Source organism: Anguilla anguilla, chromosome 1 (assembly GCF_013347855.1).
Source record: "Anguilla anguilla isolate fAngAng1 chromosome 1, fAngAng1.pri, whole genome shotgun sequence".
Lineage (NCBI taxonomy): Eukaryota > Metazoa > Chordata > Actinopteri > Anguilliformes > Anguillidae > Anguilla > Anguilla anguilla.
Window position 1 is genome coordinate 52,707,095 of NC_049201.1, and position 27,213 is coordinate 52,734,307.

The 27,213-nt window shown below is 41.8% G+C and overlaps 1 long non-coding RNA gene across 1 annotated transcript; it reads left to right on the plus strand.

Moving 5' to 3' along the window:
• The first annotated feature begins 141 nt into the window (after positions 1-141).
• LOC118213676 lies at positions 142-26,286 on the plus strand. Its single transcript, XR_004762495.1, has 3 exons — positions 142-332; positions 7,337-7,512; positions 26,049-26,286. It is a non-coding gene; the product is annotated as an uncharacterized LOC118213676 (long non-coding RNA).
• The last annotated feature ends 927 nt before the right edge of the window (positions 26,287-27,213 follow it).

Genomic DNA, 27,213 nt, shown 5'->3' on the forward strand with positions numbered 1-27,213 from the left:
ACGTGGAATTGTGGAAACAGTGTAGCTGGCAGAAGACGAAACGGATGAGGTTGTTGTCGATCAAATGCTGGCGTTGTAAAGACGTTAAGTCATAACTTTACATTGATCTGTTGGACAGTATACCTAATTTATTATGGGAAATAATTACGCTAGTCGTTCAGAAATGATTACTTATTTAAAATCCTGAATTGACAGTGATGTAGATGTTTTCTAGCTAACGTTAGGTAATCTACGAGTAGCCTTCTGGTCAGTTTAGTTAAAGTGGTAACTAGTTTACTAACATCACTGGGTCATGAGATTCTGCTGGTTTACTGGAACAAGGAAGAAAACTGGTACGTTTGCCACGACATCTAAGTGCATGAATATCACGTCCTCTGCGCCCCTGTCTGACTCCAAGAGTTCCCGTCTAATTAAAAACCAGTACATCAGTTATATAAAATTAGACCCACAGTAACCCTGATTTCCATATGCAGATTTCAAAGCGCAGGCAGTGTCTCGCCGTTGTATTGTGTCTACGCTCAAAACCTTCTCCGCTACTTGCCCACATTTTAATAAGAAATGTAGCGACCCACAAAACTCCTGTTGTTGAAGTACATTTTACTTGCAGCTACAATCCCATAAAATTATTTTATCGGGCACGAACGCAAATCCTTGCAAAACTGGATTGGTGTGAACAGCCCGCTCTAGTGCAATACCAGGAGGATTTCTTTTTATTTCGCGCTTGTAAAGGAAACTTGGAGCTCAATAATGGAGATACAACACATAGGTTATTGAATTTATATGATTAATGTTAGAACACTGACAGGATGCATTACTAGAGGTTAAGTAATCCACACCCTCCGAGCAGAAGCTCAAATGTGGATAGAAGGTAAGTCAATTTCCTGTCATTTCTGGTGTAATCTTTGTTTGTAGTAGTACCGGGGCAATCAAACCTTTGATAATTTAGAATTAACCCCATCGTACCGTTCAGCCTATTCCACGATGATGACAGAAAGGGCACACGCTTGTAAAGTACCCTGCATAAACACTCAGTCTCTGCTGATGTATGTGTGTTGCAGGCTGAGTTCAGTTTTGACGTCGACAGTTACTTATTTCGTTAAAATTTACTTTAATGTGTAATAATTCATTTTGATTAAATATAGCCTAGATATGCCAGCGATAAGACTGGTAGTGTATTGGTGTTTTTTAGCGTGTCTGAATTTTTTTGAAAATGAGATTTCTCTAAAAAAATAATTTTTAAATCAACGCGCATTAAAAATGATGTATGCATTAACGCAGGTTCTCCAATTAGTTCGGTGTATGGACTATCATTCAAGTAGCCTACAGTACTTTGAATTGCGAGTTTAATACTGAGAGCATGCTGTAGGTGCGCAGATCAGGACCGCCCAACTCCTGGGAATCTGCCGTCCTTTAGGTTTTCATTTCAACCCTAATTTGGCACACCTAATTCTACTAATTAGCAGCTCAACGAGCGCTCTAGCTGGTGAATGAAGTGTGCTTTTTAGGGTTGGAGTAAAACCTACAGAATATTTGATCTCCAGGAATAGGGCTAGGCAGCCCTGCGGTATGCTGTACAGCATGTGTGATGCTGGAGACATTGGGGAGGTCTCTACAGGTTGCTCTTCCCGCCAGGTTTCTGATATGCGTGAAATAACTAGCCTACGCATGGCTGTGAAATAGCCTTCACAGATTATGCAGCAGACATTTTATTTATATTTGAATTAAAGTCTGTTATTGTGTTTTATATTTCTATGTAAAAGATCGACAACACAGCTGTGTGGAAAACGATGAACAATGGGAAATTTTCGTTTGTCTAATGGCAGGTTTCAGTTCACCGTAAACGAGATAAGCGATCTCGAAGAAAACATACGCTGCAAACTTGAGTTTAATACGTCACAAGTTCTAAAAGTATTATTGTTAGGTCGCTCATCGTGGACATGTGATGTAGATTTAGCGGGGGTCCAGTTTGAGTTGTGTTTTCGTGGTTGACCATAATAGATTTCACGAGTCAGCTGTGGTAACTGGTAACTTTAATTGACATCAGGCTGATTTCAGAATCTCGAAGCAACGACACAGACCTAATCTGTTGGCCAAATAAACAGAAATAGTGTGGACGGAGACATCTTCATCAATAAGTAAACATAAAAATGACTATTTTTTTCTCAATAGCATTCCGTCTTGCCAAACTAACGTGAAATGCAAATAAATCGTATTTTAAAAATACACGTAAATATAAACATCTACTGTTCAATTATTTTTCTTGGCACTAAAATGGTTAGATGATTAACTAGTCAATCTAAACTAATCGAGATGAATGTTATCTAGCATTGGGTCTACTAATTTGTTCAAGGGATTAAAATGAAACCCAGATAGCTAAATGCCATGTATCTTTCAGAAGCTTGCCAGAGACAGATTTATTTTCTACAGAGAACAGGCCACACCTGTCAAGTGCTGTTCAAGCCAGATCAGTGTTCTATCAGCAGCTTAATCAAAACTAATTAAGGTGAAACAAAAACAACAAGGACCAGAATTGGGAAATGTAGTATTCCCAATAGCTACTGATAAGTCTTAAGAAGCACCAATATTAGAGCTCAGTTGTCGATGAAGTGTTCCAGATAGGACTGCAAAAAACAGATTTATTTTCTAGCATACACTGGAAAATCTAGTCCAATCCAGTTCAGTCAGCACTTTCAACTTTCCTATGTGCTTCAGTGTATCCTAATGTACTTCAGTGTGGCTCAGTTGATTTTAGTCTGCATTTGTCATATATTGCTCATAGTACATCTTGTGGAGACATATACTGCTCTGCGTGTGGATGGTGCCTCAGTCGGTCTTGAGAGATTGGTATTACTGTATGAGCATCACTAGAGGTGTTTGTAGTTCTGTGAAAGCATACCTGCAGTATTCAGTCACAACATCAACAGGTAATCCCACATAGAGGATTTTGCTGCACTTGTGTACATTTTCAGATGTGCATGCTCAGAGTAGTGTGTTTTTTTTTTTTTTAGTGTGAGTGTGTTTTCAAACTGCAAACTTATGCTTGTGTAAAGTTTGGATTCCTGCTGTCTTTTATCAACGACTGGTAAGCAATCTGCACACTAAATTTGATATGAAACAAGTGCAGCGCTCTCATTTTTTATTTACTTTCATTAAAAATAGTATTTCGTTTTTTGGAGGTATGTGCCTAATTAGATTGTAATTATGACCCCCTACCATGGAAATTAGAGTAAATTCTAACAATGGTGTGCAAGTAGTGAAATATGGCAATAAATAATATTTTTGGGGAAGTGGGATACCCTCAGCTGGTTACTGATCTGTTAGCAGTTTTTCTGTCTTAAATTGGTTTCAGGTGCATTAAAGTTCACTTTTTAAGGCTTTTAATATTTCAGTTGTTGAGCATGTTTTTGACTGGGCTATATAGTTTTGTGTACCATCCATGAAGGATATTTTGATGCTAAGTTACTGATGACCAGCCAGGCTTTTGCAATGGCCGATACGAGACAATCAAGGAATTGTGCTTTAAAGCAAGAGAATGTCTTTTGAGTAACTCCAAAAGGCAGTGTGTACAGTGGTGTTATGTGTCCGGAGGTTGTATAGACACATTTTATAGAATATATTCACAATTATAAATATAAATGTCTGTTTGTATTCACACTGGTAGTTCTTCCCTTCTCAGTTCTCGAAGCAGCTCAAGCTCTTCACTCCCCAGCACCTGTGTAGGAATGTTGATATCGGCAATTGTTCCATAATTTCATTGAGTGCAACACTCTCGGGCTGTGTGCGCAATAGGAAATTGTTCCAACCAAAAATAAGAGTAAACATTATTTTTTCTAAAGACTAATCAGGTAATACACACTCATACAATCACTGGAGGCGATAACATCGCTACAAAACAAAATACTTTGGAGTTTTCCTTCAGACCACAAATCACCTAATGCCCTTATACCTGCCATTATAAAGCTGGCAGGTCATCAGAAATGTGTGTAAATATCATAAATGTCAGTTATTGTACACAAAGACCTGCCTGGGCCAGCTGAAAACATACTAAAACTGAAATAATATTTTTAAAAACCTGACTTTCTTTTACACGGTAAACATGACCCAGATTTTGACCCAGGCCTAGTTTTTTTTGCCTATATGAGTTGGTTAATATAAGGTTAGACAACTTTAAGGGCCAACAAGAATGTTTGAATATTGGCCACTAGCAATGTCCTGACAAAAATGATTAAAGCTGGCACTTAGTGTAACTTGCTCTTTGGCAGACAACACATGACTAATTGTTGCACTTTTCTAAAGTAACGGTTTATGTCCTATGTGGGTTGCTTGCTGATATCCATGTGTTTGGCCCTTTTGTGACCATCAGGCTGTGTACTTGTACTTAAACCCTGCTGTAGTTTAGCCACACTTGACTCTGGTTGGAAAAACCTGTATTAAGGTAAATTCATTTGGACCATTAGGAAGTAAACATTGGTGGTTAAAGAATATTATAGTGTCGAGGAAAGGTAGTTTTGGCATTATTGCACCAACAGTGGCTGCTGATTTTTTAAAGTTTTTTTTGGTTGATTACAGTACAAAGTCATGTGCCAGGGTTAGTGTCCATTGGTCGTCCCCATATCCACCAGTATCCACCCCAGTCATATTTACGAGGCAAAAACCAAGTCAGACACACCCAGAATTGTATTGCATTCAAACATGAGGCCCTGCCTTTGATGGTTCAGGTGTTATCTCAAAGTTTAACTGATTAATAAAAATGAAAATTGGTTGTTTATATTACTGTAGCACCACAAATATGGAGGACCATAGCCAGAAATAAAACTGATACTGTTTGATCAACTCACTGCACAGCTGAAGCAGGCACTGGCACAGCCAAAGCATACCAGTCAGTAGTAGTAATTTGTAGTATTTGTAGTGTGCATTTATTTTCAAAACAAAGGAAAGCCACCTTTTACCTCTAAATATGATGCAAATGCTAGAGCTTCCAGTACCCCCACTGGGGTGTGGCCCCAGACCACAATGCCCATCGGCCTTCTCATGACAGGCATTTTCAAATTCCTGTCTAACAGCCTGGCTGGGGCAGACACTGGCACTACTGAAGCAGAAACTGGCTCAACTGAAGGAGACACTGGCACAGCTGGGGCAGACACTGGCACTGCTGAAGCAGAAACTGGCTCAACTGAAGGAGACACTGGCACAGCTGGGGCAGACACTGGCACTGCTGAAGCAGACACTGGCTCAACTGAAGGAGACACTGGCACAGCTGGGGCAGACACTGGCTCAGCTGAAACACACACTGGTGCATCTGGGGCCATAGTGTTAGGCAGGTGCCAGTCATCTGGTCATTTTGACCAGCACTTTGAAAAAAATGACAGGTTCCTTTTCCTTGTACTAGTCAAAACTACCAGTTGACGAGATAAAAAAATATTTAAATGCATTTATTTCATGATATGGTAAATATTAGCAATTTATTATATTGAAATACGTTATTTGACACAAAATTATTTAATATCCGCTGTTAACATTTTGTGTTTTTTTCAGTGTTAGAATGTAGGCCTACTGTAGGCAGGGTTCGAATTGTGCTTGTTAATCAAAATTGGAAAAGCCGTCTCATCTGCAATTCTGTACAATGAAATGCATGGAGTCCACAAAAATGAAATTCTTTCCTGAGCAAAGCAGCTAGATTATCTCACTTCTAGATTATATCTAAGTGAAACCTATTCATTAAATATTTTATCTATTTGAAGTTGAAAAAAGAGGTCTTTTTTAGTGTAGAAATGTTTTCCTTGATAGGTTAACTGTCATTCACCATCAAGATTTTAGTTGAATGTGATCTCTAAATCTGATGTAGCATGCGGTGCCGTATTTGTTACTGCAGTATTAGAGTGCGATTCCAAACACTTGAATTAAATCAGTGCCACACGTGACAGCTTTTACCTAATTTCTCTGATGGCGCAAGTGTAGGCTCAAGAGTCTTAAAAGGTGATACAACTGCATGGGTTTATGATTGGCTTGTTTACAAAAGCACAAAATTCTTCACAGATCTAGCCTCTTAATTTTCCTCTCAGAGTGCAGCAGATTGATGCATTTAACTGTTGAATTGTACAAAATGTTCTCCCGGGGCTGAAAGCCCCCATACCCCCCTAAAGGGTTTAGGGGTCCCCATCACTCTTTTACAAAATCCTGTGGGAAACACTGTCTTTGCATTTGTTACAAGGCTATGTTACTGTAAACCTTGGTCTAATTAATTTGTCTGAACAAACATATTGACTCATGATTAAGACAGGCCATGGACAGCTTTCTGGAGACAGCAACAGTTGTTTAATATTTCATGTTCGTTTTTATCCATTTCTACCACTATATTAAGTAAGCTGAATTACTTGGCTAACATTAACAAGCTAGCTCAGTCAAGCACAATGGACAGCAAAAGAAAACACCTTCAGGCAGTTCAGATTTTTTTGAAAAAAAGTTTTATAATCCCAAGCTTGTCTGTTCATTTTATAAAGTTGTAGGTGTATTTCAATCGCTTACACATTTTATTTTAAGGCTGGCAATTGGAATCCATCCTTGGTTTTGTAATTGTTAAATAAAGCAGTATTCTGCACTCAGACGTCATCAGAATGAACCATTTAAGATTTCTGAAAATTTCTTTATCTCTCCTTCCCCTTTCTCTTTCTCTCTTTATTCTCCCATTCTTGCCTCTCTTTCCTCTTTTCCTCTTCCTCTCCCCTTTCCTTACATTACAGCAATTGGTCAATAATTATTTTGTTAACTTTATTTTGAATTGTTTTTGTACTTCAATTTAAACCAGTACCAGTAATGCCACACTGTCTTACTCTTTAAGTGTAATTGCTGAAGCAAGTCAATTTATACCATTAAGATGTACACCATTGCAAACTGTCCTTTTTACATCAAGTTTTACATAATATGCTAGTCACTAGTACATTGATATTATTTTAGAAAGTTAGCTAGTCAACTCTGTTTAAAAAAGGTTATGGATATATACAGAAACATACTAGTCGTGATTCCTGAGTGTAGTTTGTAAAAAGTCTGGGAAATAAAATTGCTCTCGCTTTCAAAATGTTATTTCGTATTTTCCCAAGCTTTAAAAATATTGAAATTAGTTATTACATAGAGCATACATGAATATTACATAGAATATGAATATGGCCTTGCAAAGTAGGCCTTGGGTGAAAAACAGTCTCTCCAGTCCAGATTGACCGTGTCTGTGTTCGTAGTGAATGTACTGTATTGTGCTTGAAGTACATATTTCTGAAGTTACATATTTTTAATAAGAATGTACTGGTGCTAAGGACTTTATTGCTGTGTTTTTTCTGTTTAGGGCCAGGAAGAGCTGGGCCAGCTAGCTTTCTGTTGTATATACTGTAGTGGCTGTTGGCGGCCATGGGGGGGCAGCATGGTGCCAACTCGCACGTGTTCTACGTCGTGGAGATGGACAGAGCGAGCAGGGCAGCCGGAGTGTTGGTGAAACATCACGGACTGCAGTTCATCTCACGGGTCAGTGAATATTTAAACCTCCTTTTATTACATTCACACATATACCCCTCATTTTCCCTCTACCAAGACATTTTATAGGCAGGAATATGAAAGTGCTGACTTCAGTGTCTGTTTGAGGATATCTGACTTTTTTTATCTAATTACAGCTGTGTTTCGTGAATATTTAATATCTGATCTAAGCCCACCCAAACCTTCAGCTCAGGACATTTTCCATCGGATGAACATTGTGTGAATTTACCGGAAGGATTTTTACTAGGTTAATTTAGCCAACAAGCCCCATCCATGTTGGAGAATGTAGTGCCATATACTGTAATATGACACAATTGTATGTCATTGCCATTAGTTCTTAGTGGAACATCATATCTTTGTAATGTTATCACAAACCAGTCAGCTATGAATTGGTGTCAAAGTTTAGATTAATATTTGATAACCTTTGAAACAAGGGAGTTTCAATGAGAAATAAGAGTTCAATCACTGACACTCATGGGGTTATGTTTTGCTCATCCCAAAAAAATAGTGCAGTATGTACATTTCTTCATTAAACATCTTTTTAAATTTCCGTGCCTCAAGAACTGGATCTGTGCTGTGATTGTAACTGAGCTCCTTAATCATGGATGAATTTGAAATCTCCCTGTTAATGGGTCACAGTCTGTCCTCCTCCCAAATCTTAGACCAAGAGTATGGCACCCTTTATTTCTCTTAATCTGAGGAGCCATTTTATACTGCGTAATCTATGAGCCTGAGAGTAAGCTCTGTGTCTGTGTGGAGTAATCTACGAGTAGTGTATCTGTGAGTACACAGTACGTTACTTTGTGCAAATATATGCAAGTAAATGCTGTCTTAGAGTAAAATGTTGGTCCTTGAGTAAACACTGCATGTGTGAGTAGGCTGTGAGTAATCTAAGTATTCCGTAAACTGAGCCTGTTGCGTAAACGGTGTGTGTCACTGGGTAAACTGTCTGCGATTAAATGTTGAACTCAGCATGGCACTGTTTTGAGATGACATGGATTCAGATGTGTCTAAAAATTGTGCTGTTTACCCATAGTCCTTCTGCTGTGAAATGCAGTACTCCACACTTTAAGTTCTGAAAAACTGTCTCAGACTGCAACTGTGACTGACACACTCAGACACACACACACAGACACACACACCACACACACACGCGCGCATGCACGCATGCACGCACGCATACACGTGCATACACTCGCACATTGGGGGCATAATCTAATTATTTTAGTGGATCCCTTTCTTTCATACAAAGAGAGAGGAGGTCAGAAGTCAGGTAGAAAAGGTTTGGTCAGGTTTGGGTCTCGACAGTTTGGGGCCATTGTGGTTTTGTGTGTGTGAGAGGTGAGGGAGCGTATGAGGGTAGTAACGGTATGGCTGTGTGTGTGTGTGTGTGTGTGTGGAGGGGTGGGGGGGTGCAAGTTACTGAGTTGGCAGAATTGATCAGCAATAAACAGCCACCCTACCACTGATCCCAGTTTATCTTAATGGGAGAGAATAATTCCCCCACCAGTTTCTCCCAAGCGTTAAATTGCTGACGGGTCCATTTACCTGTCAGTGCGGCTGACGCTAAATGTCACCGACATTAAATCCCTTCGTTAAGTTAAACACGATTTAACTGTGTCATTGGCAATTTTCTTATTATGCGAACAAAATGTATAAAAGCCTCACTTGACAGTTTCCTCTAAATTGTTGAAAGAAATGGGACTTTGGCCTGCATTTCATTCCTTAAGCTTTCAGTGTCGGTTGTAATCTCAGTGATAATGTTATTGGAATGAATTGTGAAAGTAATGTGTCCCCACACTGCATCGGTGATGTGGGTTTAATTAGAAACTTTTCTCAGCAGGTTTATGTGGAGAACAGGTCTGGACTCGGTTCTCTGGAAGCTCTTGTATAACCCCTTGCACAATGCTTTTCCTTACCTACCATAAAAAACAATAGAGCCAGGCTGAAGTTCATTAATAAATAAATAGGCGAAAACCTGTATTCTGGATAATGAGCGTTCAGCATTTCTTTGTATATAATTTTTTGGCAAATTAAATATTTGAATCTGTTTTGACATAAAGCAAGTATTCAATCAATTAATTTGTTTTCAAAACATTTCAGGGTTAGGGTTCAGTGGTGTGTGTGTGTGTAAGAGAGAGAGTGTGTTCGTGTGTGTGTTCTATGTAGTGTTTTATGTGTGTGTGTTCTGTGTAGCAGCATTGTTTGTGCGTGTGTTTGCGCACACGTGTGCATACCTCTGTGTGTGCTCATGAACGTGTGTGTTCTGTATTGCTTTTAATGCGTGTGTTCTACGTAGCATTTTTGTTTGTTTGTTTGCGTGTATGTATGTATTTGTGTGCATGTGTGTGTGTGTGTTACTCTGAGACCTAGAAGTTTCTCCCCCAGTGGTGAGGAGGCTCACAGAAATCCTCTCACTGTGGTGATGTGGAATATTGCCACCAGATTACCATAAAATTACCATGTCATTACCATATCATTACCATGTCATTACCATACCACGGCGTGCGCTGGTGTCTGTGGACATGATATCAGCTCATCAGGAGCACCACCCCACCCACCCCTCCCCCACATCCCCCACCTCGATCTCTTTCCCTCTCTCTGTCTTTCTCTCTCTCTCTCTCTCTCTCTCTCTCTCATACTGTCACTCTCACTTTCATTCTCACCCTCACTCTCTAAATTCCACTCAGTCTCTTTTATTGGCATGTGTTGTTTCGAAATGCAGTGACAACGCTGTCATTGGCCAGTTTGTGCTGGACCTGCCTATGGTGTTTTCTTAGTCTGCCTGTGTTGGACAATTTTATAGGCTTTCCTCTGAGTAGGGCTAAATGGGAATGTTGTGATTTTAAGTGAGTTTTGTGCATTTTTTCTGACCCTTGCTATCAAATCTCTACTGACTTGCTTGTTAGTTTCTTAGTGATTTTCTAAGTAAGCAGAAGTTAACAAACCTCTGCAGGGAACTTAAAATATTTCTATAAATTTTAACGCACAATTACTTTCTAATTTCTCAATTTAACAGTATGAAAAAGCATAAAAGTGAATTTGGCACGTGTTAAATGTAGGTCAGTACTTGGTAAGAAATCACAGCTTCCAAACATTTCCTGTGGCACAGTTTCAATTGTTTCGTCAGGAGTTTTTTCCCCATTAATCCTTGCAGAACCCTTCTAGTTCAGAAATATTCCTTGGTCAAAGTCTTCTTGCATGCCCTGCATGTTTGAGATTTCCCCACAGATTTTCAATAATATACATTAATCTTTCCTTCTTTTCAAGTAGTTCGTAGTTGACTGTCAGGGATATGTTGGATCGTTGTCTTGTTGAAATATCTAAACTCTTTTCATCTTCAATGTCTTTAAGACATTAGCTTCTAGGATTTTTTGGTGTTTAGTTGAATCCATTCTTCCTTCCACCCGCACAGTATTTCCTGTGCTACTGGCTACCACACAACCCCAAAGCATAAGAGATCCTTAATGGTGGGCAAGATGTTCTGTTTTTATCAGGGGGAAGAGATGGTTGTGGCCAAAGAGTGCAATTTTTGTTTCGTCAGTCCCCAGCACTTTGTTCCAAAATATCTCTGGCTTATCTAAGCGTTGTGCCCCATTTCGCACGCACCATTGTGAACTTTATGCCAGGTCAGGTTTGCTCTCCCTTCATTACAGACAACTAGTCCAGTAGTACAGCTTCATTTACCATCCTAGGTGTCACCCTCCCTGTTTGACAGATCTCCTGCACAATCAACCTCCCAGTATAATCTCCGATCCTCTACGGCCCTTAGATTAGTTTTAGTACAAAGGCCACTCTTCATTCAAATACTCAGCAATGAAATACCATACCTACTTTTAGAGAGTCTGTAAAGCCAATTTTAACTGAAGTCTAATGAAATTTATAATGACCAGTATGTTCATTATAAATTTACCTGTACTACCCTGTACTTTATCTGATAAACAGTCTTCTACTAAATGTCTCATTTACACTGGCTCTGTGTCTGCAGTGTATTTTATGATACTGATATTGTCTTTTAATTTATCGTTTTTTTGTTTGTTTGTTTTTTTTTCAATATAGGTCATCATTGTAATGTAAATGAAGTGTTGCATACTTTCTATGTTGAACGGTGAGGAAATTGCAGGAAAGCTTTCCTTCTTTTCCATGCAGCTCATTTTTGTGTAAGAAACGCTGCACAGTGGTCCCCTGCACTTCTACCCCAGTGTCAGCTAAACATCTTGAAAGCTAGGGATGATTCTGACTGTCATAAAAGACACTGCATTATTTGAAGGAACTTTGAAAAGGACGCTCTGGTGTGACTAGCTCAACTTAAATTACTTTAAACTGAGTCAAAGAACACATTAAAATGCATGTTTTATTGTTCGCAAGTAGGTAGCCTTGTTTTTGTTTGATTATGCTGCACCCTTGGAAACGTCCACCTCTCAAAAACCTGATTTTAGACGGACTCTATAAATGCCAGTACTGCTCCTGAGAGGCAGGTTTTTCTGCAGCCCTTGTTTAGTGGGTGACAAGTGAATCGGGTGATTTGCATTGGACAGAAATTTTAAGCCATTATCTGGTAGTGAGGCCAGCGAATGGAGCCACAGGCTCTTGATGATAAACCTTGTTGGACTCGAGCTGCAGCCCCTCTTCACACACTTGTGTGACTAAATCTTACTTGCAAATTAATTAGCAAAATTTGCTTAATTAAATTCAATGAATTTTTTTGAAAATACAAACACCAAGCAATTTATTTTCTTATTTCGTTTTTGTTTTATATTTGGATATGCCAGGTCTAGGTGAAAAACTGACTTTTAAGCGAAGCATTAGACTCATTAAGAATATATGAGTGATCTTGTGTTTGCTGTACTGGAATGCATATACTCCAGAACCATGGGTTCAGATGTTAAAGCTTTTAAGTGTTAATTCCACTTTTCAGGTTTATAAGTCATGCTCAAAACTGTGCAAAAAGAGTGAATCCTTGGAATTTGGTGTACCTTATACCCATGTGTAATATACTTTAAAGTGCACTGGCTTGTCTGGTTTGCAGAACCTGCTGTTTTTCCCATTCATATTTCTTAGTCATGGGGTAGCCTGCCTGATTCTGCTCATCTGAAATGACAATTTCTGACATTATTGCGTGACAAATCAAGTTCCAGTTTGCATGGAGCATGACAAATGTTATGGGTAACACTTTCAATGAGGCCAATATCAAAACTATATGGTGCATATTCATTCAATAATCATAATATATTTTAAATGTTATTATTTTGACTTATAAGGTCAAATATAATGCTTAATAATTAGTGGTTACAAAAATATTTAACCACTAGTGGATTAGTGGATTATAATCCTCATATCTTTAATGCATAACACCTTATAATCATTGTTTTGATGCATTATATTTGCATGAATATTTCAGTGATATTTTATTGCTTTTAGTAAAGCAGTCTGACTGGGAGGCCCAATCATTGCAGATTACATGATGGGAGGTGAATTCCAGAGCTTGCACTTTAAATAAAATGTAAAAAAAGGTTATTTTGTGCATTTTATTAGCATGTCTCTTTAGTTTGAGGGGATAATGTGATATTTTGGGTTTATCTGTGACTTATAAAGATATTCCAAGTATACCAAGATTGGCTAGCTAGCTTGCTCTTCTCAGTCTTTGTTTTCTGTATTTTTAAAGGCATACTATGCAGGAATTCTTAGCCTGTGTTTACAATCAAAAATGTATCCTCCTCCATCTTCAACTCCACCCACTAACACCAAGTAAGTTACCCCACCTAACATAGCTAGCCGGATAGCTAGAGGTAACGTTAGTAACGTGAATCGAGTGACTGTAAGGGACAGTAAGAAGGCAGATTCGATTATAGTTTATTTAATTTATCTAATATTACATGAGAATGTCACTGTTGCATTGTATTGTCCAAACCTTTATGAATGACAGTATCACTGTAAAATCTGAGCTGATGTTGATGTCACACTCAACTGGAAATCACAGAGGGTCCTCAGAATCAGACCAGCCAGTGTGTTTGCCTCCCTGCAGTGCGACCGGCGTATGCAGCACCCGGCCTGTAATGGCAGAAAATGAGATACACGGCAGAATCACCACAGCCTTCCCTCCGTTAGAAAGAGAAGATGGCGTTAGAAGCCACCGCATCACCTTTTAATGGTGCTCCACATTTGGCCCCAAAATATTTTTTTTTTGATGGAGAGGAAAATGGAGGGGAAAGGGCGGGCTCTCTGGGTGAGGAAGAGGAAGGAGACAGGCTGTGCTGTTGGTGCTGTGTCCCCATGCTAAGGTGAATCATGCCTGAAAAGGCCACATGTTGGTTCTGTGATTAAAGCACTTTGCAGAAATATTACCGAGAGCAGCTTACCGCCCGTGAGGGAGAGAGAGAGCAAGAGAGAGAGAGAGAATATAGAGCGCTGGGAAGGGGGGGGGGTGGCGCAGGGGGAGAGGGAATAGCAGAGAACAGTCAGTGAGTTCAGTGCACAGTTTGTGTGAGAGCAGCTGTTGAATTTGTCAGTGTGTGAGTGCAGCAGTAAGCTGTTAAGCTCTTTCTCCCTTCTTACCCTTCTCTGCATGAAATGGTGAGTATTTGATGGCAAGAGACCAGAGAAAGAAAGATATGCACTCATTAGGCTCTGTCCGTCTGACTGATATGAGATGCAGCTCCATCCTCTTCTATCCATCACTCTGCCTCCTATGTGAAGCACAGCCATCTAACCCTCCCATCATGGGGAAATTTAATTCGCTGTTTATGTTTGGGGTTATATGGACCCCCACAGTTTAAACCAATACAAAATTATTGTAATAGAACGATTTTGACAGTTTGTGTGTCGCCTTCTTAATGTCTCAAAAAGTGACTAGCTGTCTATCCCTAAATATTTAATATATGTGAGAAACTAAAATCATTTTAGAGCCTGAGGTAAGTGAAAGTTTGAAACCTGTGTGGGGAAAGTGCCGCCAGAATCACTCACAAAAATCAGAGATAAAAAATTAGCGGCTTGTATATTGTATATTTTGCGTGTTTCATATGGCTACAGAGCCTGTAGTCAAAATGAGCCCACGCAACACCTTTGTGTAAATTGGTATAAAACAGAATTATGTTATGTTATGTTAATTGTATGTTTACCCTTTAATCTGGCCTCCAACTGAATATCAGTTTAAAACACACTGAGCGCAGTGGTGGCATGGTTTTAGTATTCTTAGTTTACATCAGATCTGCTTGTACTGGATCGGATCAGTCTTAGTCTCTGTATGTTCAGACCTACTTCCTGCAGGTTTGTTCCTCTTTCTTGGTTTGGTTGGTTTGATCATCTTTCCTGTAGGTTTGGCCCTGCTTCCCCCCGTATCAGTCCTACTTCCTGTCAGTTTGGTCATATGCCCTAATAAATAGTCTTGCTTCCAGCAGAATCTGGTGCAATGGTTCTTCCATCTGGTATACCATTCCTCTACATATTTCATATGTACGCACCTGCTCTGTTTCTGTCTCTGTCTCTCACTCATGCAAGTACAGAGTTCAAAATAAATTTTAAAGGTAAATTTTCTTCCTTTTTAAAAACCAGAATGAAGTCACCCATCCACAAAGCAGAGGTCACCAACCGAAATTAAAAGGCAATTCAATTTCTGACATTAAAGAAAGCAATTTACCTTCTTTCCAGGGGTTTCATGCTTAAGAAAGAGACCAATGAATGCTGGGTGGGCTGCACTGCTGGGGTGTGTAGCAGTTCCTGGGGTGGGTGTGGGGTTGGGCTTCTCAGGCTCATGCTTAGTGCCAGTGTCCACTTGTACGGTCCCTCTCCCACATTCAACAGGCTGAACTGTCAGAAGGACAACAGACACAACCATAAAACAGGCAGAGCTGCAGTCACATACTCTTTCCATTACAAACAAGTTATGGTACTTGAATAAAAAGGATATAAAAAAACAAACAATTCAAAAGGTGAAAATCCAACAGTGTCGTGTTCAGTTTGGGAAATGGTGAGGGTGAGATAACAGGTGAGAGAGAATTTGGATGACTGAGAGGTTAAACGACAGAGACTGCACATAGTTGTTTAGTTTGTTATTTTGCAAACTTGTCTGAAACAAATGATAGGTTTGTCCAAAATGGTAAAGGTGACTATCCCAAGGAAATCTCCTTGAACAGATCAGTCATGTTTAAATAAAATAGTAGAGAGAAAAGTTGCATTTGGCTGAAATCTGGAAAAATTGTTATTCACAAGCAGATGGAAGCCATTCACCTTTCATCCAGTCCACAGCGGCCAACTTTTGTTAACACTGTTAGAATATGTTTGTGAATTTTCAAATAATCATAAAAATTAATGTGTACATGGATTAGCCAAGTCTGCAGTTTTCACAGTTAGAAACCCAGGTGAGCAGTAGGGACATAGTGACATATACAGTTGTGTTACAGCAGATGTTGGAGGTGTGTTTGTGTCAGTGTAAAACATGATTAGTGTTCTCACTCATTACGTAGCTGATCAGGTTGATTGGTGCTTGTGCACTGGATAATGGCACATAGATCCACACAGGAAACAGTGACTGAAGGCTGGGGTAATTGAGAGTGACAATCTCTCCCAAGTTTAATTGCATACCGTGAATTAGATTAGTGTTTAAACTGCCTTCATTAGGAGAAGATCTATATGGACACAACAGTGATTGAAATCGCATTGTTCTCTGTTGCTGCCTGTCAGTGTTTTTGTGTATGTGTTGTGTGTGCTGGGGTCGTTAGGCACTGAGGTGTAAGATCACTGTGTGGTCTTCATACAGGTGTTTGTTTGTGGTTAAGCTAGTTTGCATGAATTTATGTACATTTGCATGTGATAAGGTAGTAGTATATTTTGGTACATGTTTGTGCATGTGCAAATGTAATGCACATATACCTGTTTATGTGTAATGGTGAATGTACAGGCATATGCATATGGTGTAAGCGTTTGTGCATAGTGGTGTAATGTACATGTTTGTATATACGCATGCATTTGATTTAATGCAAATTTGTGTATTGGTATACGTATACTGGTGTGTGTGTATGTGTGTGTTGGCTTACAGGGCATTTTTGTGTTTATACTGGTGTAAAGGTGTGCAGGTACATTTGTTGGGGTTGTAGCTGGCTGTATGATTGTTTACGGGTGTCGTTGGGTTGTAGCTGGCTGTATGCTTGGCTGCAGGTGTAGCAGGATTGTAGCAGGTGCAGCGGGGTTGTGGCTGGTTGTGTTATTGGCTGCAGGTGTCGTGGGGTTGTAGCTGCATGTGTGATTGGCTGCAGGTGTAACGGGATTGTAGCTGCCTATGTGATTGGCTGCAGGTGTAGCGAGGTTGTAACTGGCTGTGTGATTGGCTGCCTGTGTAGTGAGGCTGTAACTGGCTGTGTGATTGGCTGCAGGTGTAGCAGGGTTGTAGCTGGCTGTGTGATTGGCTACAGGTGTAGCGGGTTGTAGCTGGTTGTGTGATTGGCTGCAGGTGTAGCAGGGTTGTAGCTGGCTGTGTGATTGGCTGCAGGTGTAGCGAGGTTGTAGCTGGTTGTGTGATTGGCTGCAGGTGTAGCAGGGTTGTAGCTGGCTGTGTGATTGGCTGCAGGTGTAGCAGGGTTGTAGCTGGCTGTGTGATTGGCTGCAGGTGTAGCGGGGTTGTAGCTGGCTGTGTGATTGGCTACAGGTGTAGCGGGGTTGTAGCTGGTTGTGTGATTGGCTGCAGGTGTAGCAGGGTGCAGCGCTGTGTGAGACAGTAGCGGCAGTGGGGGAGGGCTGTGAGGAGCTGAAGCTGTTTTGGTATTCAGAGTGGGGTCTGTGTAGAGGAGGCAGAGCGCAGTGAGGAGCCAGAGCGCTGAGCAGGCACTTCCTCTGTGAGCTCCACGCACTGCCCGTCCACACGGAGGAGGATCGGGCTGAAAACGCCCAGAACTAAACGCATTCTTCTGTAAATCAAACCGCACGATCCGAGAACAAGGTCCCCGAAGCATCTCATTTCTGGCGGCGTATTTATTATGCAAACAAGCGCTTCCTGTTATTTGTTCATTTTTTTAGAAATTGTTTTAATATAGCCTGGAGGTTATTTCCCAAGACAGAAGGGCACTAACGGTGCAGACGTGTGCTGCGGTTAGAGGTCTGACTGGTGGGTTACCGCACACACACACACACGCTGTCACTCATGACACTATGTGACCTGGGGGTGTGTGTGAGAGCAGTGCAGTCGTATCCTTCCTATCTCCCTGTCCCCTCCCCCTCACCCTCCTTTGCAGACCACGTTCTAAAACCCTCCTCGCCATGAGGCGTTGCCAGGGTAACTGTCACCTACGGACAAGCCTTGTGACAGCCCAGGGGAGGAGACCTGGATGCAGATGGATTCAAACGGCTGACTCTGGATCAGCTCCATATTGTTTTTCTGAATAGTTGGGGCTTGCTTCTGGATTGGGGTAAACTGATCCAGGGTCAAATGTCGGAGGCAGAAAGGCCCATCCCATTTCTCAACCCTAACAAATAGATCAGGACATTACTAACATTCATTATGTGAGTCAGTTACAATTTACAATTTTGTCATTAAGCACACACTTTTATTTAAAGTTACTTACAAAAGTGCTTTTGCATGGTAAGCAAACACCACTAGAGCTAGAAACATACAAATTAACGAGCATAAAAGTACCACAATTAAGCTGTGTGCCTCAAGACCTAAGAGATGGAGTAAAGTTTTTTATTAAATTGTATCTATTTTGTATCAAATCAAAACGTCAGAGTGTAATCTGAAGAGTTTTTATATGGTTAGGGCTAGGAAGATGGGCCAGTGAATCCTCCTTGTTGATTTGGGGAATGTCGTTCCGCCAACACGGATGAAAGCAGAGAAGACGGGGGACAGTGAGGAACCGCTGCCAGACACTGGAGGGGATGGGACAGCCAGCTGGCGGGAGGACGCTCAAGCGAGATGTCTCGTTGGAATGTTTGGTGTGAACGTTGTTTGATGGTAGGTAGAGGCAGTACTATTGGCAGCTTGGCATGACACGGTGAGGGATCTGAATTGACTGCAGACAGCCATTGGAAGCCAGTGAAGGGTGCTCAGCAGTGGTGTGCTGTGTGAATTTAGGCAGGTTGAAGACCAGGCTGGCAGAAACATTCTGGACCAGCTGCACTGGCCTGATGGCACAGGCTGTAGGCTAGCCACTAGGCACTGCAATGCAAAGAAATGGGACGGGCTTTTACAAGGAGCTTTGCGGCTTCTTGGGTGAGGAAGGGACGGATTCTCCTGACATTTTAAATAAAAACCTGAGAACTTTTTTGGTGTATGAGTGAGGGAGAGGTGGTGGAGATTTAGAAGAACCATATCAGGAAGAGAAGAAGAGATTTAAGAATGCGTATAACAGATGTGGAGCAGATTCCAGGGAGCAGTATTAGTGAGAGAAGTGGAGAAAGATGTTGGAGCAGCTTTAGAAAGAGAGATGGAGATTCAAGATAATAGTATTAGAGAGAGAGTAGTAGTGGTGAGAGAGCTGGAGGACGGAGATTTAGGGGAGTACTGTTAGAGTGTGAGAGATGGAGATTCAGGAGAATAATATGAGAGACAGAAGGGAATTTTGATTGCCATATTAAAGCCCTGTCACATGTGACATTCAAATTCAATGCAGCTGATGTATAATTGAGGCTGAGAATAAGGTCCAAAAAATTCACTTGGTTTCATATTTGTTAAATATTACATTTTTATACATGACATGGTCTATTGAACTGCAGTTAGCAACATGCAAATACGCTTCCCAGAATAGCTATTTCTGTGAACTTGTTTGATATTGTTACAGCCAAATCCCAAAAACAGATTTCTTTAAAATGTGTGCTTTCTCAATAGTCTTTTTCATGTCTCTCAACCCACAAAATGCTGCTGGAAACTGCATGGTGGTCAGCCTAAATAGTGTTTAACCAGGTGTCTCGTAAATGGAAGCTTATTTTGGTTGCATTAGTCAGGATACTGTGCATGGTTAGTGCAGGTACGTGACTACTTTGAAAGGACTGAGCAAAGGAAAATTTCCATTTCTCTAGCTAAAGTTGGCCAGCCATCTCACACTTAAATCAGCCAAACACCAGTGTACGCTAGCTAGCTAAATTCATTCTGAGGAAAATGTTTTATCTAGCTACAGCAAAGCGTGTGTAAACACAATAAATTAAACAGCCACCAGATGGCAGTGAGAACTTTACACGTTACCTGTTGTTTCTGAACACAATATAGGCTACTTCCTGGTTTAATTACAGTCAGCATTAAAAATCATTTACAGCACAAATTCAATTAAAATTGCTACACAACACTAACAAGCTAATCGAATAATATACACTTAGTGCGACTATTCAAAAGTGTGACTCATCCCAACAGCTTGTTTCTTTCCTTTTTCTTGATGGGTTTGTTTGTGTATCTCAGAAGGAAGTCGTCAGCCACCTGTGGGCTGTCAACTCTGTCTGTTGACTTCCCGCTCCGAACTGATTTACAAATGCGCGTCTCTGGGAATGGCGAGCGCGCCCTGCTTTCACATTTGCCGCAGGAACTCGCACTCTGAGTACAAACAGATGGCCATTCCTGGGCTGATGGCATTTCGGAAGCGGCCATCGGGGAGAGGTGGAGGGGATGCGGGACAGTGGTATTTGTGGGAGGTGGAAGTTTGTTTGATGGTGTAAAACATGACACATACGGTTCCCTCGGAGTAAACTAACAATTATCCACAGTGCTAATTGCGGCACTAATGACATAATTACCAGGCTTTTCTGAAATGTTTCAATTAAGAATGAGCCCCTGCAAAGGCAGGTCCTTGGGACTGACCATTCTTCACACGCGTGCACACACAAACACACCAGCACATGCACATGCACATGCACAAACACGCACACAAATGAGCACACAAATGCTACATACTCGCATTTCCATTGATCTGCCTTAAACTGAACATGCGCAGACCTATTTACAGTCAGTAATGTGGTTTGCATTTTAACTGGAGTCACTAACTGCCCACTGCTCCTGACCCCAGAGTACTTTTACTGTGTAATTTCTCTGGCTCAGCCTACACCTTCCTATATTGTGTTTGTCTGTAAATTATCGAGTGACATCTTATTCTAGATTTGTGTGTTTGCTTTCTAGCTTATAATAGAGGAAGAACTTCTGATGCTTGTGCTTTTGTTATTCTGGTTTTGAGAAATGTAAATGTAACCGATGATGGTGAATGTAGATAATGACACACAGATGTGAATGGGAGGCAAAGGCTCATTTTCTAACATGAATTATAAATACATACGCACACTCTGCGTGCTAGCTCAGAGTAAGCATCATTAAGGACACCTGGCTTGACTCAGATGGCCTCTGGCCTCTACTCTTTCTGTGACCGGCCAATGTGCAGTCAGCCCTGGTAAACCTACTGCAGAAACACCCCTCAATGACCTCAGGTACAGCTGACCTACAGCTTAGGCAGGTCAGTGCAAATGCAGAGGCCCAAATACAAACGTGTAATGTCTACTTCAATCAAAAACAACTGTCTTCAGCCAATGAAAACACCTTAACTATTCTTAGCAGCCAATTGCAGGGCATGAAGGTTAAAAAATAAAATATTTACTGGAAGATGTGTGCACGGTGTTATTTCAGTGAAACATATTTGCGTTGCTTTTCTCACTTGCTTTGGTAATTATTGCTCACTTGCTGACAAATAATTACCAAAGGATGTATACTCTTGTTTAAAAAGACATATCATTTCTGCAGCTAACAAAAATATATTTCTGAAGTGTATTTATTATACTTGAACATCTAAATCCTGCGTCATATTGTTTTGTGGCTCAAATAGCTAGTGTGATAACAAAGTAGGACATAAAACCCTGCCTTATATTTGTTTTATTGGACCTTTGGTGTAGTCAACTGGACAGTGATCCAGCGAAGTAGTGTTTCATTAACACAGCTGGTGCATGGCTTGCTAGCTTCTAGTTGGTCACAATAAAATTTCTGAATTGTAGTAAGCTAGTCTGTCACATATCCTGTCATTCCCTGAATTGCTGTTAACTTGTTAGTTAGCAAAGGGTGTTTAATTAACAGTGGTTCATTAATTACCTAGCTTACTAGTGAAATAAATATTGAGGCACAGCTATCCAGCTGGCTATCTAGTGTGAGTTGAGTTTCCAGTCGAATTCCCCATATGTAAAGAACACATTCTGTAACATTAAGGCAGATTATTTGAGCCAATCTATTAACTGCACCTGTCAGACGTATTAAAATGCTTTGTCCTTGCTCCAGTCTGGTAGACCGAATGCACATTATCATTGCATTATTGGTTCTATATGCAGTAATCTATAGTATTTTACATACTTGTTAATTGCTACTTATGTCACCATAACTTGCTTTCAGTTCTACTGACTCTTTGCTTTAGTAGTAGTCTTAACTACTACTTGTATTTTTCCATAGACTGCGTTGTTGCCGTTCTCGTTGTTAGTGTTAATCAGTTTAACCTTCAGGGTCCAAGTTGAACTATGCAGTTGTTCCCTGCACTTGGACCGGTACTTCTCTCTAGGGGTTTCATCATACTTGTTCCTGGTTATGGTTATACACTTTGTTGTACGTCGCTCTGGATAAGAGCGTCTGCCAAATGCCTGTAATGTAATGTAATGTTTTGTTTGCTGACAGTTACCTAATCACATAAAAATGTCTTGTGACAAATGTACTATTGCATGCAGGCTATTTTTGATGTTAATGTGCGAAATCACCATTTATTCTGTAAAACAGTTCGTAAACACTACTGTTTATTTCTGTCAGGTATTCTGCAAGTACATTATTTGTTGCTATGCATGATGCCCTGAATAGTTAATAAATAAAATGATATTGTGAGTTGACTGTCTAAGGACTTCTGAAATCCGTACTCAAAGCGTTCCCTGTTGAGTAGAACTGAAAGGGTTAATATCTGTGAGGGAAAGCTCAAGCTCACAGTTCTGCTGTGTGACAGTAATGATATTCTGTGTGCTGAGGGCTTGTGTCTGTGACGCAGAACAGAGCAGAATGGGGCTCCTGCTCGGCCAGCTCCTGACTCCCAGCATCCTCTCTCCCGCTGGGGGGCGGGACAGGACCCGAACCCTCTCCCCGAGGCCCTGCACTGCCCTGACCTTTTAAAGCACGTCTCCTAGACAGACAAGCGACGACCCCCCGCCAACACTGACCTACTCACAGGTCACCTCTAGTGCTGTTCCCATTTCATACACACACACACACAGGCACACATGTACGCATGCATGCTCACTAACCATACACACAGACTAAGTATGCACATGTGCACACACACTCACTCTCTTGCATGCACCACACACACACACACACACACGCATGCAGCTTCTGATAAAGATATGGGTTGCCACTATCTATGCATTCTAAGTTGTTGTGGTTTTTCCCAGAAATTTGGGAGTGTGTTTGAGTGTGTATGCGCGTACATTTGAGTGTATTTCTGTGAGAGTGCATGTGTGTATATTTCTGTGCGTGTGTGTGTGTGTGCGTGTGCATTTGTGTGTGTGTGTGCATATGTATCTGTGTGTAGGTGTGTGTGTGCATGTGTGTGCGTGTCTGTGAGCGTGCGTGTGTGTGCGTGTGTATGCATGTGTGTGTGTGTGTGTGTGCATTTGTGTGTGTGTGTGTGTGTGCCTTTCTGTGAGAGGCCCTGACTCCTGACTCCTCAGGCCGAGTGAGTAACATCCACAGAAGGTGTTTAAGAATTCAGTCACATCGGCTCCCCGCAGCCTATAAGGGGCTTTCACGCTTTTGGGTTTGCTTTAGATGTTTAATACCCCTCTCCTTTGTGTGGAGGAGCTCACGAGGCGTTAAGAGGCTCTGATAAACCCACTTAGATCCCTTCCTGCCCCGTCACCCTGCCTGCCAAGCCGCTTTAGCAGGGAACTGATCTGTGACAGGCTGCCAGTCAAACTGAGCACTTCTGAGAGCTGACACAATAGACTGAGCTCCACAGGGGGGAGGGGGTAGAGTGTATCAGTGTCTCTCTTCCCTTCTCTCCCCCTCCCTCTCCATCTCTTTCCCTCCTTCTGTATTTTTCTCTTCCTCCTCCTCCTCGATCTCTCTCTCTCTCCCCCCCACCTTCTCAATCTCTCCTTCTCCCTCTATCTTTTTTCTCTCTCTGGCTCTCTCTTTCCCTCTCCCCTCCCTTCTGTCTCTCTGTCTGTTCTCTCAGAGCAGGGGCAGGGATGGAGATATGGATCAGTGGTCAGTGCAGGTGGGGGGGGGGGTAGTCTGGGCTCAGAAGTGATAATAGGGGCAGAAGTGTGATTGACAGGTGGGGGAGATTGACAGCGGTGTGGAGGGGTGCTGTCACTGGCGCTGTGGTCCCAGGAGGGGGAGATGGGGGGGTAGGGGGAGTGGGGGGGGGCATCGCTGTGCCCAAAATGTCAGCGCTGATATCAGAGCAGCTCCACACGTCTGCACAACCCGAAACGCACACCTCCAAATGCCAATCACTCTCCCTCTCCCTTTTTCTTTTTCCTCTATCTCTTCCGTGCCCTCTTTACCCCACTTCTCTCTTTCTGTCTCCCTCCCCCCCTCTTGCCTGCCTCTCGCTTTCCCCTTTTTTACTGTTCTGTCTCTCTGTCCCCCCCTCTCTCAATATCTTTCCCTCTTTCGCTCGCTCTCTGTCAGTGTCTGGAGTTAATATCATATTTATGTGCCTTTTTGGTGTTTTTCTTCCTTTAAATGCTGGCAGCATGTATATTTAACACGTTTATGTGTTGTTATGTTGGCGGTGTTATGCTGACAGAGCGAGTGTGACAGTTTGATGTGCTGATGTAGTGTCTGTCTCTGCCAGCGGCTGGAAGGCTTGGCACCGCTGTGGGTTTTAATGTTCCGTGGTCGCCCGCGGAACCCACAGCTGATCTCAGATCAGTGCAGGGACGGGGTTCCAATCCTTCTCTTCAGTCAGGGAGCAACTGCACAAATATTACACAGTTGGGCTGCCCAGCCTGGTTCCTGGAGATCTACTAAGAGTCCTGTCCGTTTTCATTTCAACCATAATTCGGTGCACCTGCCTACTAATTAACAGCTCAACGCTAGCTCAGAGTTAAAACCTACAGGACAGTAGATCTCCAGGAACAGGATTGGGCAGCCCTGTTATACAAGGTCCCACTCTGGCTGTAGCATACAAATAAAACTGAAATGGCTGTTGAATTACTTCGGTGATGAGGTGTCTCGGAACTGGGCCGTACAAGATATTAAAAACTGGAAAATCACAAGGTGTGATTTCTGAATCACCAGAGGTGCGGCATGTACTGATTATATCTCCGGGAGATGCATGGTAATAGCCTGGTCGTATTGGTATCAGCTGCTGATAGCTTGAAATTAACTGACTGGTACTGGCTCAGTGCTAAGATTATGGCTGAAATGTTGATGCAGTCTGCATGCACCACAGAGGTGCCACATTTGATGCACCGCTGATGCTGTAAATTAAGTCAGCCTCGTTTATTCTTTATTTATATTTTTTACCAGCCAAACCCACAAGCAACGCTATACAGAGAGATTAAATATTTTGTTAAGTAAAATTTTTGGCATTCTTTGCTTTGTAAGTTGAGTTTTGTGCTCATGTGCTTCTAACATGACTGTGTAAACTTGGTTGCAGTTTGCCTTTATGCTGTAATGTAGGAGGACATTTATTGGCCAATATGATCAGAAAAATATTGGTTATTGATATCAACCCCAGAATTTCCATACCATGCACCCCTGATATAAACACAGCTCTTTTTCCAGGCTCTGGTACCCTCACATCCGGACTACTGCAGTTCCCTTATTGCTGGTCTCCATGTAGCTAATACAGAATGCTAATACGTGGCATGTCTACAGTCGTCGCAAGCATGCTGATGTCACACCCCCCTTATCCCACTTCATTGGCTGCCTGTTACTGCTCAGTTTAAACGTTGCTGTTGACTGACAGGGCAGTTAATAGAATAGATCCACCACACCTCCAATCAGTCCTCAGCCTCCCTCTGTAGACCTTCCTCCCAGTCATGATGCCAGCCTCGACTGATCCCCTAATGTCGGATCAAGCCTCACACTGTGGCCGGGAGCAGAATCCTTTCCATTACATTACATTACATTACAGGCATTTGGCAGACGCTCTTATCCAGAGCGACGTACAACAAAGTGTATAACCATAACCAGGAACAAGTATGACGAAACCCCTAGAGAGAAGTACCGGTCCAAGTGCAGGGAACAACCGCATAGTTCAACTTGGACCCTGGAGGTTAAACTGATTAACACTAACAACGAGAACGGCAACAACGCAATCTATGGAAAAAATACAAGTAGTCGTTAAGACAGTTAATGCACCTAAGTCACCTCCCAACTCTTCAAAGTGCACCATGGTTCTTTGCTCATTTCCACCCCTCAAACACTTATATCCTGTATTCTACTTCACGTTATGGTTCTGTTCTCGTGTTTTAGGTTTCTCTTCTTTGGACTTGTTATGGATGTGATGTGCACTCGTACACTGTCAGCCACTCTGGATAAGAGCATCTACGAAATTAATGTAATATGTTTTTTTTGTTTTTTTTTACCTCAGTATTGTCAGATGTAACAGCTCTGGGGTGGCCGCCAGGCTACACACTGAAACCCTGGATGATTGACAGCGCTGATTAAGAGGAACCTTTCCCTCTGATCGCACAAAGGTGGCGCGGCAGACCGGCGGCGCTGTGGGTTTTTTTAAGTTAAGCCCCGCCCACAGGTCACCCGGCGAAGGGGGCGGTCAGCGTGACCCGGACAGACGCAGGAACGGACGGGCGGAGGACCAGACAGACACAGCCCGCGTTCCTGCACCGCCGCATCGCACGCCGCATCCACGCCGCATCGCACGCCGCATCCACTCCGCAGTGCTCATCAGCACATAATTGCACAGCCCGATTAATTATCACTTCCCGGAGAAAACCGGGGTTTTTTATTTTCAATTTAAAATATATGTGTGAATTACAGTGACTTGCAGCTCTCCCCCGTTTCATTTGTTTAATAATTATATGGCGAGCTTTCAAAATCACAAGCTCCCTATAAAAGGTGTCTTGCTGACTCTAAATGCGGAGAAACATTTTTGTGTGGTGATGGAAGTGCCTCCCCTGGCACAGCGCTTTGTGTTTTTTTCCTTCTGATGGCAGAGTTTCGTTTTTTGTTTTTAGTCTTAGGCCCGTGTATTTTATAATATCAAACATTCTTAAAACATTAATTATTTTTTAGCCTTTAAGGACCTTGCACCCGTGGATGTCTCACACATACAGAATTACTGAGAAAATTGGATACAAATATAGCCTGCATGTAATACCTGACGTAAATGAGTGTGTAAGCTTTGGTCTGTGCCTCACAATGGCACAATGGGCCTGGGGATCAAAGCTGACGCTGTTTCATATGGAAATGACAGTGATTTTTAAAAGCCCACCTTCAGGTTTTGAAAACAATTTCTGTGAAATACGTTTCATGCGCTATTCAGAAGATGCATACACCTACTGTTGCATTTCTGGCTAAGTCAAAGTCATGCTTTTTTTTAAAAGCAGGTATTCAGACCCACCTTGTGCACCCGCTTATCTCCCATATTGAGAAGCTCTTCCATATGGTGGAAAATGTTAGCTTGCTCAGGCTAAGCACATGCCCACGGGTGGACAAAAAACGCTGGTGAGGGAATTACACTTAGACTGCACTCCTAGTATCTCTGACTCCTCTAAGCACTGATGAGACTTTAATTA